Here is a 17,385-nt window from a genome sequence, read left to right as displayed (position 1 = left end):
TTAGAATCCCTTTGGCATTTTTATTTCATTATTTCTGCCTCATTATATTTTAGTGACCATTATACCAAAATTGATTTTGACTATGTTACTAATGGATATATGTATACATATGTATGCATACATAACTTTTAAATTTACTTAGAATTTGAAGTCATATAATCATAAGCCTTGAGTTGATTATATTTAAATCAGTATTTATAAGCAGAACTGAAGTCAAACTGCTCTAAAAATATAAATTTGGGTGCATACAAATTTTTGTTGAAACTTCAAGTAAATATAGCCAAAGTCTTAGACAGTAATTAAATGCAATGGATTGTTGCTAAACAAAGAGCTGTAAATACTTCTAAGTCAAGAAAAAAAAAGTGCATTTTATTTTCCCTCTTCTAAAAATTATGAAATATAGCAAGATGTATACAAACTTCTATCACCAGGATTTCCACCATGTTTTCAAATAGGTTTCCTTTCTTCATGAAAAGTCTCTCTGCTTACTCTTTTTATGTATATTTTTTAAAGAGAAGTTAATGAAAATTAGCCACAAATTTTGATTAATAATCTAAAGCCTACATCCAAATGAATAACTACAAACACACTTAAAGGGCCACTAACTAAATACTACATTTAGTCCTTAAACTTTTGAAATCTCCAGACTGGATTTTAAAAGAACTCTTCTGGATGAAAGAAGCATGAGATTGATAGACATAGAAGGATTGCCCTTATGCACAACTGAGCAGAGTCTAAGAGACAGATAAAGTAGATACAACCCCCAGGTATTGGTTCCTTTGAGGGCTAAAAAGAGGCGCATGGGTGCTATGGTCATGGCAGATGGAGTTCACTGCCATGTCAGATGGCCCTTCTTTGGAGCTGGTGTTTATGCGTGATGAATCTGGACTCAGATGGGATCTCTCTTCATAAGACTTTCACGCTACTGTGCTGGAGTTGTAGTTGGTGTTGGGGTTTAAGATATATTTAGGGGATTTGAATCTCTGGACTGACAATGTGATAGCCAGGCCCTGAGCCTCAACAGACTCCAGCACCTACAATCCAATTTATTGGACTCACCTCACTCAGCTAAGATGGAGTTGAAGGACAACCACCACACCATGGAGCCTAGAGTGCCTACAACTGAAAGCAGGAGGATTGCATCCAGTATCCATGTGGAATCTGAGCCTCCTCTTGACATAGAGGTGCAATGGACACAACCAATCCAATGTCCACAGAGAAAAGGTGGCATTGGAGTGGGAAAAGTGGACATGGTGGCTGATGGGTATGGGGAATGGCAGGAAGAGACGACATGTGGAGGCGTCTTTGGGACTTGGAGCTGCCCTGGAAGGTGCTTCAGGGGCAATCACCAGACATTGTACATCCTCACAGGGCCCACTAGATGGAATGGGGGAGAGTATGGGCCATGATGTGGACCATTGACCATGAGGTGCAGAGGTGCCCAGAGATGTACTTACCAAATGCAATGGATGTGTCATGATGATGGGAATGAGTGTTGCTGGGGTGGGGGAGTGGTGGGGTGGGGGTGGTGGGGTTGAATGGGACCTCATATATATTTTTTAATGTAATATTTTTACAAAATCAATTAAAAAAAACTCAAATAGCGGTTATCTCTGTAGAATGATAAAAGGAAAAGCGCTGGTAGCTGAGGAATTGTCTCCAGCCATGTGTGTGTGCAAGTGCATAATTTAAAAAGAACTGAAGCATAATGGCAGATGGTTAATATGTAATAAATTGAGTTAGGTGGTGGGTGACTGACTCCTCTATTATTTTCTATCCTTTTCCGTAGAGTACAGAGGTATTAGTTATTGTGGTAGTGTTGGAGAAAAAATTGGGTTAAAAGATATTTTTGCTTCTCTGTGTGTGTGTGTTTGTTTAAGAATATATGGAGGTCATGTTCCTTTCCAGTGGAGGAAAGGGCAAGGCTACAAAATATTAAGCATTAATGATACAGACAGGAAGAAAAGTGTCCCTATTTTGAAAAAATATTTGTGCACGGGCGTTAAAGCTGGCATGAAATTGAAATGTTCCAAGGATGGGAATTTCTCTCGAGGAAAAAAGTATTAAAGATTATCAGCCACTTCCCATATGAAAAGCAGGTCCATTTTAAAGTAAAAATAAAGTTGGTTCAAGAAGCTTGCTCCTTCTTAGACAGAATGAAATGACGGCTTGTACCTGATTCAAAAACCAGAGTTTGAGCAAATTTGGACCCCCAAACTGATTCCACCAGATAGGAATAGAAAAGTATCCCCCCAAAATTTTACAGATGAGACATTTATAGATGTAACTCTCAGTGTAATGAAAAACTGGGTTCTGATGAGGCAAATGGCAGCACGGATTCCTTCCAGAATATCGTAACTGGCACACTTCTGTATGGAGAAGACATGTCTCTAGGCTCTTATCTCCTGGCGCACTATCGGACTTCAGGATTTGGCTGCCTTCTGGTGTTCAGCTAAAGTAGCATGAGCTCCCCGTTACACACTCTTGTCTTTCAGGCTCATCTAGGCAGTTTCTTGCCCCAAATTCCTTCTAGGAATTCTGACGGTTTTCTTACTGCTTAGTTTCACCGCTTTGCTAGTCCCTCAGAGTGGGGATCCTGGCTTTAGGCTTTGCAGGAAAGCGGTGTCTGTGTGTCTATGCCTGAAAGTAGCAGCTACTTAGGCAAGACTTTTAAAAATAATAATAAAAAGAAGAATGAAATCGAGGCAAGGAGGGAGGGAAGTATAGAAGGGGATGGAGAGAGAGAGAGGAAGTGGAAGAGGAGGGGAAGGTAGAAGAGATGAAAGGGGAGAGGAAGAAAGAGAAGGCAAAGAGAAGCTCCCAATGCACCTGCTTTTCATTTTGTTTTGTTTTGCTTCCCAGAAGCCAGCAGGAACGTGCCTCCTTTTCTTGGGGCTGAGCCCCACTGATTAGGTCAGGCCCACTGATGATGATTCCTGTTTTGATGATTTCGAAGCCAAGTGCTCTGTATCCAAGTCATGGGCAATAAATCCCATTGTATTCAAAGTTCCACCCAGATGCAAGGGGATTGGGTATATTCAGGCAGCAGGAATCTGAGGGGCCACTTTAGCACCCTGCATATAAGAACTACATATCCCTATAACAAAACGCTAAATTTTTGGCAGATTTTTAGAAACCGTGAAATATAGCATGCCTACAAGGGAAGGGAAGTGCCTCCTTTCCATAATCATTTGCAACCACCTCCGTGTCATAGAGCCACAGCCTGCCACAAGGGTAGCCATGATCCGAGGCTAGAAGAACAGAGAAAACTCCAGCACAAGGCGCAGGCACATGCTACATTCAGGATGAGAAGTCTTGCTTCAGCCATTGATGGAATCAACCTACCACAAGGCAGAAAATCACCTCAAGCAAGGTTTAGACTCAGCTTTCAACACGCACCTGCACAATAAAATTAGCTCTCAATACGTCGTTTAATGGATGTATTTTCCTACCTGAGGGTATTTTAGTGAAATTTTCATGAACCATTCATATCCCGTTCACCTAAAAAATGTAAAAGGTGGAGTGGACATCACCATCCCAGGGTCCACAGGATGGAGGAATAGAGTATGGACTAGAGTGGACTTACTGATATTCTACTATGAAACTATTGTGACTAGTAATGGAAGAAATTGCAACATTGATGTGGAGAAAGTGGCCACGGTAGCTGCTGAGAGTAGGGAGAGGGAAGAAGAGATATGATGTGGGGGCATTTTCAGGACTTGGAGTTGTCCTGAACGATATTGCAGGGACAGATGCTGGACATTGTATGTTCTGCCATAACCCACTGAATGGACTGGGGGAGAGTGTAATCTGCAATGTAAACTATAATCCACGTGGTGCAGCAGTGCTCCAAAATGTATTCACCAAATGCAATGAATGTCCCATGATGATCAAAGAAGTAGTTGATGCGGAAGGAGTGGGGCGAGGAGGTGGGGTGTATATGGGGACCTCTTACAATTTTTGAATGCAACATTTAATAAAAAGAGAAAAAATAAAAATAAAAAATGTAAAAAGCTTGCCTGGAGAATACCATGTGTGAAAGTATGACATCACTCTACTGCACTTGCCCAATTTTTATGTCTGAAATGTATGCCTACCTTCCAAACAATTTTTCATGTTCTTTAGAAGAGCTTGCCTTTATATCTGAACCACAGAGAGCTAGTAATTGCAAACAATCCAGCTCCCAAACCAAAAATTGTTTTTAATAAATTTTTAGGAGATACTGGGCATTGAACCCTTGACCTCATACATGGGAAGCAAGCACTCAACCACTGAGCTACATCCCTCCCCTATTTTTAATTTTTAAGGGCTCGGACAACTAATTATTATATTAAAGTGTTGGAAAAAAATTGCTACAAATTGAAAATGCGTACACCATGGAGTTCTCTGCAATGAGCATTTACTCAAAAATTGCAGTAAAGGGAAGCAGATGTGGCTCAAGTGATTGGGCTCCCGTCTAGCACATGAGAGGTCCATGGCCAGTGCCTCCTAAAAAAGACAGTGAGCTGGCATGATGAGCAGGCAGAGAGAGCTGACACAACAAGAGACACAAGAAGGAAAACATAATGAGAAACACAACAAAGCAGGGAACAGAGGTTCCCGATGCCTCCTAAAAAAGACGAATGAGAAAGACAGTGAGCTGATATGATGAGCAGCACAGCAAGCTGATGCAACAAGATGATGCAACAAGACACACAAGAAGATAAACACAATGAGAGACACAAGAAAAGCAGGGAACAGAGGTGCCTCCCTCCCACATTGGAGCTCCTGGGTTCAGTTTCTGGTGCCCCCAAAAGAAACGAGGAAGACGACAGACACAGCATGTGCAAATAACAAGGGGGTGGGGAGAGAGAAATAAATAAAATAAATCTTAAAAAAAAAAAACTGCGGCGAAGACCGACATTACAAAATATATTTCATAGGGCCAGCTTATATCTTAATTCTTTCTATAGAATAACCAAGCATCATTTCAAAAACATACTTGTTTTCACCTGGTATGTTCTGCTGTTACAAAACCATTTCCGGGCTCTTCCAAAACTGTCAGTCTAGGGCAGATTATTACACTACACTGTCAGGAAAGAAATTCCCTAGCAAACTCTTCCAATAGCCTGCATGAGTGTGGGAAAGCTTATTTTACACAAAATATATTTCAGCAATAGGAAAATATTCTGTGGCCAAATTTTGATCAAAAGAAAAATGTTTTCGTGATGAGAACATAGAACCTCATGATACTTGTTTCTCTAAAGCTTCTGCAGAAGAATATTGCTATCTGTAGGCCAATTACACTTGACTAGGTAAGGGAGTATTAATTATGAGATTTTATTACCTGGTTGATAAAAGCTGATGAAAGTCTCCCTACTCATAAACATGCAATTTAGTGATGATAAAAACCCATTTGAATCGCTCATAAAGGAGATTATTAAGGGGTTGGCATTCAAGAGAACACCTATGCATGAATTCTATGTTCTTTTCATACCACCAGACCCACGGGTACTCTCTTTCATTAATTCTCTTTGTCTCACTATCTATGCAAAAAGCCAAGCCAAGTAGCCAGTGACTTATGCCTCCTAGTAAAGGATTGGGAGAAAAGAATGGGATTGCTTTAGAAGGAAATGGAGCAAAGCAAATTTTAAGACTTTAAGATGATTGGGAAAGGGCGATGTTTTCAAGTATTTTATTTTCAAACCATAATACTCTTTAAAATAACGAGTCAATCCTTTCTCAGACTTGTATAATGAAATTCTAAAATTTATTAAAAATTTCATTATGAAGTTAAAATTTAAAATAGTCTAAACTCATTCAGCTGGCAGCACACACTTCTGAATGACTATGTACTTCAGAGTCATTCTCCAGTTTGGTGAAAACAAAGCTCTTTTGGATGACTGCTCTTAGTTTTTTTTTGGATACCACCAATAATAAAGTGCATGGATTATAATTCCATAATGTACTTTATGGTTATAGGTACTTATTATAATTCAACTGAATGTAGTCAAAGTGCAGATTAAAATTTTACAATTATTCATTAAATCTATACACCTTCTTGCTTTCTGTCATAGCATCCTAACGTCCCCAAAGAGTAATAAGTCTTGAAAATAGTAAATGGATATTTCAGTTATACATTTTAATATTTTCTCAGGAAAACAGAATCTTCCACAATGGAAATTAGGTAAGGTTTTGCATTATCTACTATAGTAAAATGTCACTCAATACAGAATAAACTTCCCTGATCACAAGGAGGTAGTTGGGTCATTGGCTGATTTTGGACTAAAGTTGATTTTGTGAAGCAAAATAATTCAAGATGGAAACTAAACTGGAGTCTTGGAACTGAGTTTTGGTTCTGCTTTGTGTTTTGTTTTGTTTTTTCTGTTAGGGTTGTATAGCTAATTATTTGCTTGGCTTACCGATTTATAAACTTATTAAAATCCTTTTTGATTATGAGCTAAATTCATGTAACAAAACTTGTATCTCATTAAAAATATTTTAAATAAAAAACACTGAAATTACAGGTGATGATATTTGGAAAAGCAAAATTATATGATGGCAGGAAAGGCAACAAAATTAATTATATTGCATACTAAGGTTAAAAAATTCAAGTTGAGCTTAATGGTTAATAATAGGTAAATAATGACATATTCATTTAATCATTCACCCCCTGAATCAAATTCTCACCTTTATTGTACATCTACTGCATCTTAAGCTCAATTGCTTTGTGGTGACCACCCCCCCCCCCCCACTTTGTGGGACTGCCCTTGTTTATATCCATTGCCCTTTTATATTTATTAATAGCATTCTCTTTACTTTTTTTCTTCTTTTTTTCTTCTTAGGTCGCAGGGCACTGGGAAGCCAGTGCTCAACCACTGAGCCACATCAGCTCCCTTCTTTACTCTTTTTTTTTAATTTTTAAATTTTATTTCTCCTCCCCCACCATCCCCCCCATTTTCTGCTCTCCGTGTCCATTCACTGTGTGTTCTTCTGTGTCTGCTTGTGTTCTCATTAAGCGGCTCTGGGAACCAATTTTGGGACCTTGCAAAGTGAGAGAGAGGCGATTACTCTCTTGAGCCACTTCAGCTCCCTGTTCTGCTACATCTTCTTATTGTCTCTCCTCTGTGTCTCTTGTTGCGTCATCTTGCTGCACCAACTCTCCACGTCAGCCCGCACTCCTGTGTGGGTCGGCCATCCGCGTGGGCCAACTCGCTTCATGGGCCATCTTGCCCTCACCAGGAGGCCCTGGGCATCAAACCCTGGACCTCCTATTTGGTAGACAGGAGCCCAGTTGCTTGAGTCACATCCATTCCCCACCCCCTTTGCTCTTAAAGTGTCTAACTCTGGAAAAGAAATATGGCCTCCCCACTTTGGAGACCTCACAGTAAAATGGTGGCAGAAGCATACAATTATGAGCTTAGTGGCATGTGTTTCGAGCAAGGCAAGGATAAGCTTCTCACAGATACTCCAGGAAGGTGGGATACTAACTTGAAAGTGTGGGAAAGGGAGGGTATGGCACATACTCCAGAAACGGGCTTAGACCTTGAACATGGAGGGCAGGTAAGATGACCACACTAAGACCAGGTGAAGAGGTAAGCCAGGATTAAGATGTAGATGATGACAAAGAATTTCATCAGGAAGTTGATTCTATTCAGTTGTGTTGTCGTCACAATAGTCATAATGTTACCATTTTTGGCTGTTATGACTCTTGTAACTAAGATTCCTATCTCGGCAGTATTTGTATTGTTGTTCTTAGGAAGCAAAATGAACACAAATAAAGGTGTGCAATAGTATGCTATAATGTGTGCCTTACAGCATAGGCTTACGTCAAGAGTAGAAGAAATCTGTTCCAAAACTGGTTGTGCTGGGAATTAAAATGGTATCTCTATGAATCGGTATTAAATAAATTACAAAATTATGCAGCATAAACAATGAAAATTTCCTTACTTTTCCCATCCTTCAGCTCATCATGTTTCCCTCCGTGGGGTCTAATGATATTGTGAATTTCTCGTGCTAATCTAGAGGCCATCAATGATATTTTCTAGTGTATATTTTTCAAAGCTATCTTAAATGTACCTGTTTATTGATAACACACATACATATTCCTCAGCACATATAGATCCGTGTTTATCCCCAATTTTACTCAAATAGTAGCATTTAGTACCTAATGTTATCTTTCTTGACATTTTTTCCACACAGCTTTCTTTTTCTGTTTTACAAATGCAAGTTATCCCATGTTATTGTCCCATGTATCAGCGGTTATTTAGCCAGTTTTCAGCAGAAAGATATTGAGCTTGTTTCCAAATTTGACTTTTGGGAAAGACTGCTGCAATGATCAGCCTTTCCCATATTACCTTACAAATATTTGTAAATTTATGTGTGGGAAATATCCTCATAAATGAAATGATTGGGTCATACTGTACTTGTGGATGAGTTTCAGCATCTTATGGTAAACTCAGTCCCAAATCATTGATATTTTTTAAGGTTTCCCTCCCTGATATGTGAAGAACTGTACTGCAGAGAACATTTAATTCACATTCCTATAATAAACACGTTTCAAATGCCTAAGTACCACTTGTAGTTCCATTTGTTGTCTGCTTAATTTTGATTATTTTTACATTGCTATTGAATATTGTCATTCTTTTATTAAATTGCAAGAATCCTCTCTAAATGAAAGCAATTAGCATTTTATCCTAATATGAGTTGCAGGTTTCCCCTCCTTGCTTTTAATTTAAATGCCAACATAGATTTTATATTGCTGAATTTAAAAATTTATGCTTTTTTATTTTAGCACAGTCTAACGGTCTATTTTGTAAACTCCAAGTTTACAAAAATGGAATCTTCTATTATTGTGTAGACATTTAGATAGCAATGAATATATAATAAAGGCAAATTTTCATTACATAAGAAGACAGTGGGGGGAAACTTGGAAGAGTGGGAAGGAAAATGACCACAGCATGAAAAGGCATCTGCTAAGGTCCAGTCTTCAAGCTGATGTTATACATGCCAGCTCAAACCACTTATTTCTACGAGGACATGAATTGTACTTTGTGGGTGAGATTGTGTGAAAAGACAGGTACAGTACAGTCACATTTACTCTGAAAATACTCCAATTTTATAAACGCCATGCGGTCATCTCATCTATTACACTTGAAGCACACATAAAAATGTTGGAACGTCCTTACAGGGTCACTATTGGGGATTGACTCGTGATCCCCCAAAAAGGGTCACAACCAAGTCTTCATTGATGTGCCGGTTTTGTGAACCCCTTCGTAAGATCTTTGAAGATGTTGTTTGTTTAGCCCTTTGAGCCAGGATGGGTCTGAATCTAAAGGAAGGGAGGTATTTTAAAGAGTCAGAAGAAGCCTGAAGTCAGAAACCAGTAGATTCAGAAGAAGAAGCCAGAAAGGAAAGAGACGATGCCATTAGATGGAGGACTGCCACCTAATAACATCTTGGATCAATAAATGCCTACCTTTGACACTGATCTTATCTCATTGCCAACACTGTGACAATTGATCGGACCACAATTATCATTGGACGCACCAAAGAAACAGCCATCATCGCATAGTTGGGCATGTATATAAAATGTTTTTGAAAATTATAAAGATGATGATCAATAGTGAAAATAGATCATTTTAAAAGATCATAGTATTTTTTTTGCATCCAGTTTAAGAAAATTAAATATTGCAGACACAAAGTACCCTGCCTATCCATCCTGAAATCATTTTATTACGTTCAGTGCCCCAGTTCCCAAGAGGGCAAATGAAAGTGTTGAAAATTATTTTGTTCCTGATGGTAAAATAATGAGAATAATAATACAATTAAGTATAATATGCATCCATCCTATTGGTAACTGATTTTACCCCATTAGATTACTTCCACGTTATTTTTCGAAGGGATTTTGCCATTAATAGGTATTGAGTACAATGAAATGCTTTTTCTGAATCTGAGAGGATTTTTTCTTTTCTCATTTAATCTATTAGTATGTTTACTTGTGTAAACTCAATTTCTTACTTTATTAGGGAATTCCTTTGGAGAGCAGAATGTCTGACTAAAATCTCCCAACCCCAGGTGAGGGAGTTTCCCAATGACTGCCCAGTGTGATTCAAAATCTCCAGGTAGCGTTGACTGGTCAGGGTCCCTTTGGCTCATTTTCCAAATGGGAGGAGGATTTGCCATGTTTTATAACAGATCTGTGGGGTGGGAAGAGGGGACAGTTACATGTCTTTTGGGACCTTGGGTCTCCAGATCAAGTTGAAGGACATCTAGACATGATATTGAGATGCTTACGAATTACCCAGAGATCCTCAACTTTGACCATAATGGCCCCGTGGGATCAGACTTTGAGTTGCATCCCTTGGGTACAGAACGAATACATTCTATGAGTGAGGAGGAAGCAAAGAGATGATAAACGTCATGAAGCATCGACTGTGGCAGTGCATTGTTCTCTCCCCTTTTGCTTCAGAGGACAGCGAAACCACACACTGAAATAGCAGGTCCCCTTAATGGAACTCCCTCAATATCTAAATGGAGAAGAGCTGCCCAACTCAAATTAAAAACGGGACAGTCATATATAAAAGTTTCCTTTATTTAGCCATTCACATTTTAAGACTTACTCTTATCTGCAGGACAGTTTAGACTTAACTAATGTGGGTATTTTCCTGTTCAACCTTAGTTGAAACATTTATTTACTTCTTTTTTTTTTTAATCTGTGTTTACGCCTGCCAGAGTGCATAATTTCAACCTTTCCGCTGAATGAACTTTTAGTTTAAATTGAGCCACTTTGTCGTAACTGTGCTTTCTATTCCATTACCTTTTGTTCACATCTTTATTATTTCCTTAATTTTTCATTTCACGGGTTTACTCTTTTTATTTAATAGGCATTAGTTGGGTGCTCTTTTCATTATTTTTCACTTTTTCTTGCCTTTCTAATATAAGTGTTTATATGTATATCTTTCAGTAATCCACCAAATTATGCTTTCCTAAAAATATGTGGTGTTTTCTTAATTAATTTAAATATATTCAGATTAAGAATATCCAAATACACACTATGATTTTTGGGGGAATGAATTCTTTAGATACATATGTTTTTAAACACTTATTTTTTTTCTTTCTCTTTTCTTTTTTTTTTAATTATTTATTTATTTTTAAAAATTACATTAAAAAAATATGAGGTCCCATTAAACCCCACCGCCCCCACCCCCCACTCCCCCCACAGCAACACTCGCTCCCATCATCGTGACACATCCATTGCACCTGGTAAGTACATCTCTGAGCATCACTGCACCCCATAAACACTTATTTTTTTCTCCCCTCTCGCTCCACTGTCTGCTCTCTGTGTCCATTTGCTGTGCGTTCTTCTGTGTCTGCTCATATTTCCATTAGGCAGCTCCAGGAACCAATCCTGGGACCTTCTGGACTGGGAGAGAGGTGATCATTCTCTTGTACCACCTCAGCTCCTTGGTCTGCTGCATCTCTTCTTGTTTCTCCCCTGTGTCTCCTTTTGTTGCATCATCTTGCTACATCAGCTCTCTGCATGGGCCAGTACTTCTGTGTGAGGCAGCACTCCTGCACAGGGGCCAGCATACCACATGGGCCAGCTCGCCTTCACCAGGAGGCCCTGAGTTTCGAACCTTGCACCTCCTACATGGTAGACGGGAGCACAATTGCTTGAGCCACATCTGCTTGCCAAGATATGTATTTTTAATTGACAGTATATACGGATGTTTATTTTGCAGTTGTTGTGGCTTTCTAATGCATTTTCATTATGTTTAAAGAACCTGGTCAGATGCAGATATGAAGTAATTTGTCAAAATCAAATTTCTAAAAATAACTCCAAGCTTTTTTAAAAAAGAACATGCTCTTTGGGGGAACTTGATAGATTTAAGTCTGAGAAAGAACCATCCAGTCTTGTTGAGTAAGAAACCAGGAAAGCTTTCTAATATTAAGAGTGTAGTATTTAAAGGAAACCTGAAGCAGCTTGGAGGAGCTGTTATAATCCTTCAGCCAAAGAATGCAAGAACACACCTGCCATGGGACATGGTTTTATTACTCATTGCAGAGAGAGAAAATACAAAGAAAGGGAGCCACCAGGTGTCCCTGAAAGAGTAGTTAGAAAGCATCCATTATAGAATTTGGACATTGATGGGTGATTTGAGGAAGGTCTAAGGAAGGGAGAGGGTACTCTAGATTGGATATTGTCAGGAAGCAAGGATAGTTCCATGCTTGAGTATCTCGGTCAACCTTCTCCATAAAGATGATAGAAGACAACAGGGCAGAAGTTGACTTGTTAAAGCAGTTGCAGATACATGTATTAGTCAGCAGAGGGGGCTGCTTGGGATTGCGTGGCTTCGACAATGGTCCTGTTTTGACTGTGCTTAGACTCGATTAGATCCTGAATACATCATGGTCTCAGAATGTTCTGGGGAGATATCGATGTTCTTTAAACGTGTTTGTTTGCTCATTGTCAACAGGAACACACAAGGGTCTAGCCATCAATGCCAACTGATAGAAACACTGCTTCCCAGCTGACAGCACCGGGCTAGCTCCTGGATGTTGGGGACTGCTTTACTCTTTCACAGAGACTTCACTGTATTTTGGAGTCATTTGAATATGAAATAAGTTATTTAATGTTTAAAATTCTAAAAGTGTAAGAATTTAAAAAGCAAGGTATGGTGATGTCCACTCCACCTCTATATCAAGAGGGGGCTTAGATTCCACGTGGATGATGGATGCAATTCTCCTGCTCGCAGTTGTAGGCACCCTCGGCTCCCTGGTGTGGTGGTTGAACTTCTTCACCTTCCTGTTAGCTGACCCGGGCAAGTCCAATAAACCAAAAGGTAGGAGTTGCACGTACGCCGAGACTCAGGGCCTGGCGGTCACATGGTCAGTTCAGAGATTCAAGTCTCCTGAGTATGCACTAACGCCAGCACCAACCACAGGTCTGGTAAGAGTAGCAGAAGAGGCATGTGTAGAAAAAATAGAGTATGGATTAGAGTGGACTTACTGATATTCTACTATGGAACTATTGTGATTTGTAATGGAAGAAATTATAGCATTCATGTGGAGAAAGTGGCCATGGTAGCTGCTGAGGGTAGGGAGAGGGAAGCAGAGATGAGATGTGGGGGCATTTTCAGGACTTGGAGTTGTCCTGGGTGGTACTGCAGGGACGGATGTTGGACATTGCATGTCCTGCCATGGCCCACTGGGTGGACTGGGGGAGAGTGTAAACTACAATGCAAACCACTATCCATGTGGGGCAGCAGTGCTCCAAGATGTATTCACCAAATGCAATGAATGTCCCATGATGATGAAAGAGATTCTTGTAGTGGGAGGAGTGGGGTGAGGGAGATGGAGGGGGGTATATGAGGACCTCATATTTTTTTAATATAACATTTTTAAAAAATAGGGAAAAAAAACCACAAGGCAACTTTTGAAAAAATGTCAATGTTTTTCTTTTGCCAAATTCCTTACTATGAACATTGGTAATTAAAGGGCGAAAAAGCATTTATCCTTCCTTTCCATGTAAACAATAGGCTCTGCTAATCAGGCTGTGGGCACAGTCCTCCACTCTTGCCCTGTGTTGGGTAGACAGTTTTTGCTGCAACTTGACTCTGCCTTAACCATGTGGCTTGCATTGCCCAATGAAACGCTATTCAATATCATAGAGTAAAATATTTGAGATATACTTTGACGGTTGACCTTGGCTTTTTGTACTTCTCTCACCACCCTGAAAAGAATATGTCCCTACCAAATTTCACTTTGAGGGAGAACGTGAGACTCATGATACATTTCCTGGCCCAACCTGCAGCAGGAACCAAGCCCAGCCAAGACATTTTACACTGTACCAGCCACAGCCAACCCTCATATGCAGTATATTGTAAGCCAGTAAGATTCCAGTGCTGTCATCATAATTGCTGTTGTTACACGGCATTACGTGGATATAGCTAACTCATACAAAAGCCTAGGTAGGTATGCTTTACAGAAGAATGCCAGCTAACAAATGTAGAAGGAATGAGAGAATTTGAAAGTCATTATTTGTAATTTGTAAGGAACTGATTATTTTAGGCAAAACCAAAAGATGAGAAAACTCCTATGTGAAAATTGACAGGGACCTAGGTACGTTTATGGATTCAAAGTGTCAATCCACAGATTAAATGCTGGACACAAGAGGGAAAATGACACAGCATCAACTACACATACATCTTGACAAAATATCTACCTGGATTCTCACCAAACCATTAGTCTCTTGCTTTAAGTTTACAAGACATGGAGAATTAAGATGTTACCACAAGGAGGCAAAGAGAGGGTGGGAAAATCAACAGGGTAATTGGTACGAGCTACTAAAACAAAGGCAGTAATAATGACAATGGTAAAGATAATGATGATGATGATGATGATGCTGTATAAAGGGAGGAGACTGCTTTTGATTAAAGATGCTTAGGATACATAAGTAAATACTATACGCTGATCTAGACCATGTCCTACAATGAACAATCTTGCTAACATAGACATTTCAGGGCATATTTGGGGAAACAGAATCTGATTTGGGTGTTAAATAATATTTAAAAATATCTTTTTTGTGTAACCTGATCTTGTAGTTATAGAAGAAATGCACTTCTATTTTGCAGAACCCTATGATAATATTTATGAGTGTATCTATAATTTATGTTAGATATTCAAGTAATTCATGATGAAAAAAAGGCCAAATGCTAATATCTATCAAAGATACATTGATGTCATTACTTGATTTTCTCCACTTTCCTCTATATTTGAAATTTTGCATAACATATTCCCAATTTTTCTTCATCTTTCCATATTTGAATAAAAAATAGGTGTACAGCTTAGTTTTCATTGTGGGTTATGTAGTAGATTCCTCTTGTTGCATGTCCACATTCTTTTGCTGTATTACCACAAACTCAGAAGCTTAAAGCAACTTCTATTTATTACCTCAGCAGTCTGTCAGAAGCTAAGTGGGATCCTCTGGCCGGCACTCACAGGCCGGGCTCTTATCTGTGGATTCTGGGGCAGAATCTGATTCCAAGTTCAATCTGGATATTAGCAGAATCCATTTCCTTGCAGATACAGATCATGCCGTTTCCTTGCTGGCAGTGGGCAAGGAGGCTATCTTCAGCAACCTGAGGTAGACCTATTCCTTCCAACTTCACAAGAGCAAGTCATCTCACAACCTTGGGTTTTCAGGTTCTGATAGCCCCTTCTCCCACCAACCAGAAAAAGTTCTTGGTTTATAAGAGCTCTTGATATTGGACCAAGTCCATTTGGATAATTTCCCTAGTTTAAGGTCAACTCTGATATATATATATATATATATAAAACATGGGGGAGAGTTCTTATATTATTTCCTAGGGATGCTCTAACAAAGTACCACCAATGGGGTTACGTGATACAACAGGAATTTATTGTCTCACTGATCTGAAGACGAGAAGTCCAAATTATGGTGTCATCAGGGACACCTTCAAAGCCCTTCCCTTGCTTCCTTCAAAGTCCACAGGGAAGAATATGTTGCACTCTTTTCCTAAGTTCTGGGAACAAGAGGTAAGACCCTCTCCCAGTTTCTGGCCGTCGCTAGCAATCCTGACGTCCCTTGCCTTGTGGCACAACTCAATCACTGTCTTTGCAGTTCCATGGCTATTTTCTCCCCTCTGCCTGTGTCCCAAATCCCCTTTCTTAAAATGACATCAGTTATATCGGATTAAATGCCCACCCCACTCCAGTATGATCTATTCTTAACTTGCCTAATTTCATTGGAATGGAATAAAGTCACATTCTGATGTACCGAAGATGAGAACGTCAACATATATATATATACACACACACACATACATATACAACATATATGTGTGTGTGTTTAGTGGGAGCACAATTCATTACACAGCACTCATCACATTCACAGGTTTTACTTTTGGGGTGAGCACAGCAGCTTTTTCCTGCACTTTTTCTTGTCAGTTCCTTGGGCTAGATTCCAAGGATCTAATCAAGATCAGTGAGCATCTAGGATACCAGAGCTATAAACTAGAGGGAGCCCAAGTCATAGTGAAACAGCTGGGAGAAACTGAGCATGGACCCTTCATTGATTCAGGAGGGGCCAAATAGAACTAAACCTTTACTGTGTTGACTCTGAGATGTTGGGGTCTCGTGCTTTAGTACTCACCCTACTCATGGAAAGGTGGAAAGAGATAGAACTGAAGACTGACTCTGTGAGTTTTTCTCTGTAAGAGCAAGGGGGCTTTCCTGGGTTTTTAAGATGAACTGGAGGGAAACAAGGACTGATGATCATCCAGTGTGAGGTGGGACCCATAGAATTGTCTTTCTGGTACTCTCAGATAGAACGGTCTAATTTCAGTACCTGCGTCTTGGGTGTTGGGAAAGAATGCCATGGTAATGAACAAAATAGTGAACAAAAATCACCATATTTGGTCATCAGATGTTGGTGAGACCAGGATACTTAACCTACACATCTTGCCCAGTAATCCTGTGCTAAATCCCTGCCATGAAATACCATTCATTTACTGTCTGTTCACACACTAGAAGCAATGTTTTACTTAGAAGACCAATCTTTCATGAAGATGAGCACAGATCCCCATTTTATCTACCAAACTGATACCACCATGCCCCAGGGAATAGAACTAATTCTAAGTCCTTGGATGCTCGAATGTTCTTTTTTAACTGTTGTTGTCACAGCTGGTGCATAGACACATTACGCCCCTTATTTCCTCTACTTTTTTCTTCTTCAGCACATTGATTTCCATGAGAAAAGTTGAGTCAATATATCAGAAGCTCATAAGGAAAAATTATTTATTGCACCAGCATAGGGCCATTTTTCCCTGATGAGTTCGGGTAGGATTTTTCTAACTTCAGGGGGGATTTGAGTTCCTTTCTCCTCAGTTGTTAGAACAACGAGAAGGATAATGAGGAGAGAGGTGGTTTACCTGTCAAGTAGTTGGCAAAAGCTAAGCTGGGTAATCAAGCATTTTTAAAACCAGTGTTTTATCTGACTGAGCCAACATGCACAGTGGAGAAATTGGCAAGTAAAAATCAATGAGAATAGTTAACCTACTAAGAGTACTATTTCTACTCCCTATAAATTGTTGTGATCTAGACGAAAATAGTCAAGGTAGAACAAAAAAGACGTTAGAATGAAGAGAAATGTGGGGGATTGTTAAAAGGAGGTAATTCTGTAATTACACACTATGATATTAAAAAAAATGAATTCAGGAATGCACAGAATTCTGAAGGCATATAATGATAGAACAGTCACAGTTTCAAGCAATTATGCATTTCCTTGTGTTAAAGTGAATGGCGCTTTTACAATATCTGTGTTAATGTACTGATAATATTTTCCATCTGTCGTTTTTAGTATTCGCTACATTACTTTACAAA

This window comes from Dasypus novemcinctus, chromosome X (genome assembly GCF_030445035.2).
Source record: "Dasypus novemcinctus isolate mDasNov1 chromosome X, mDasNov1.1.hap2, whole genome shotgun sequence".
Classification (NCBI taxonomy): Eukaryota; Metazoa; Chordata; class Mammalia; order Cingulata; family Dasypodidae; genus Dasypus; species Dasypus novemcinctus.
The sequence above is the reverse complement of the archived record's forward strand: the minus strand, read 5'-3'. Positions refer to the sequence as shown.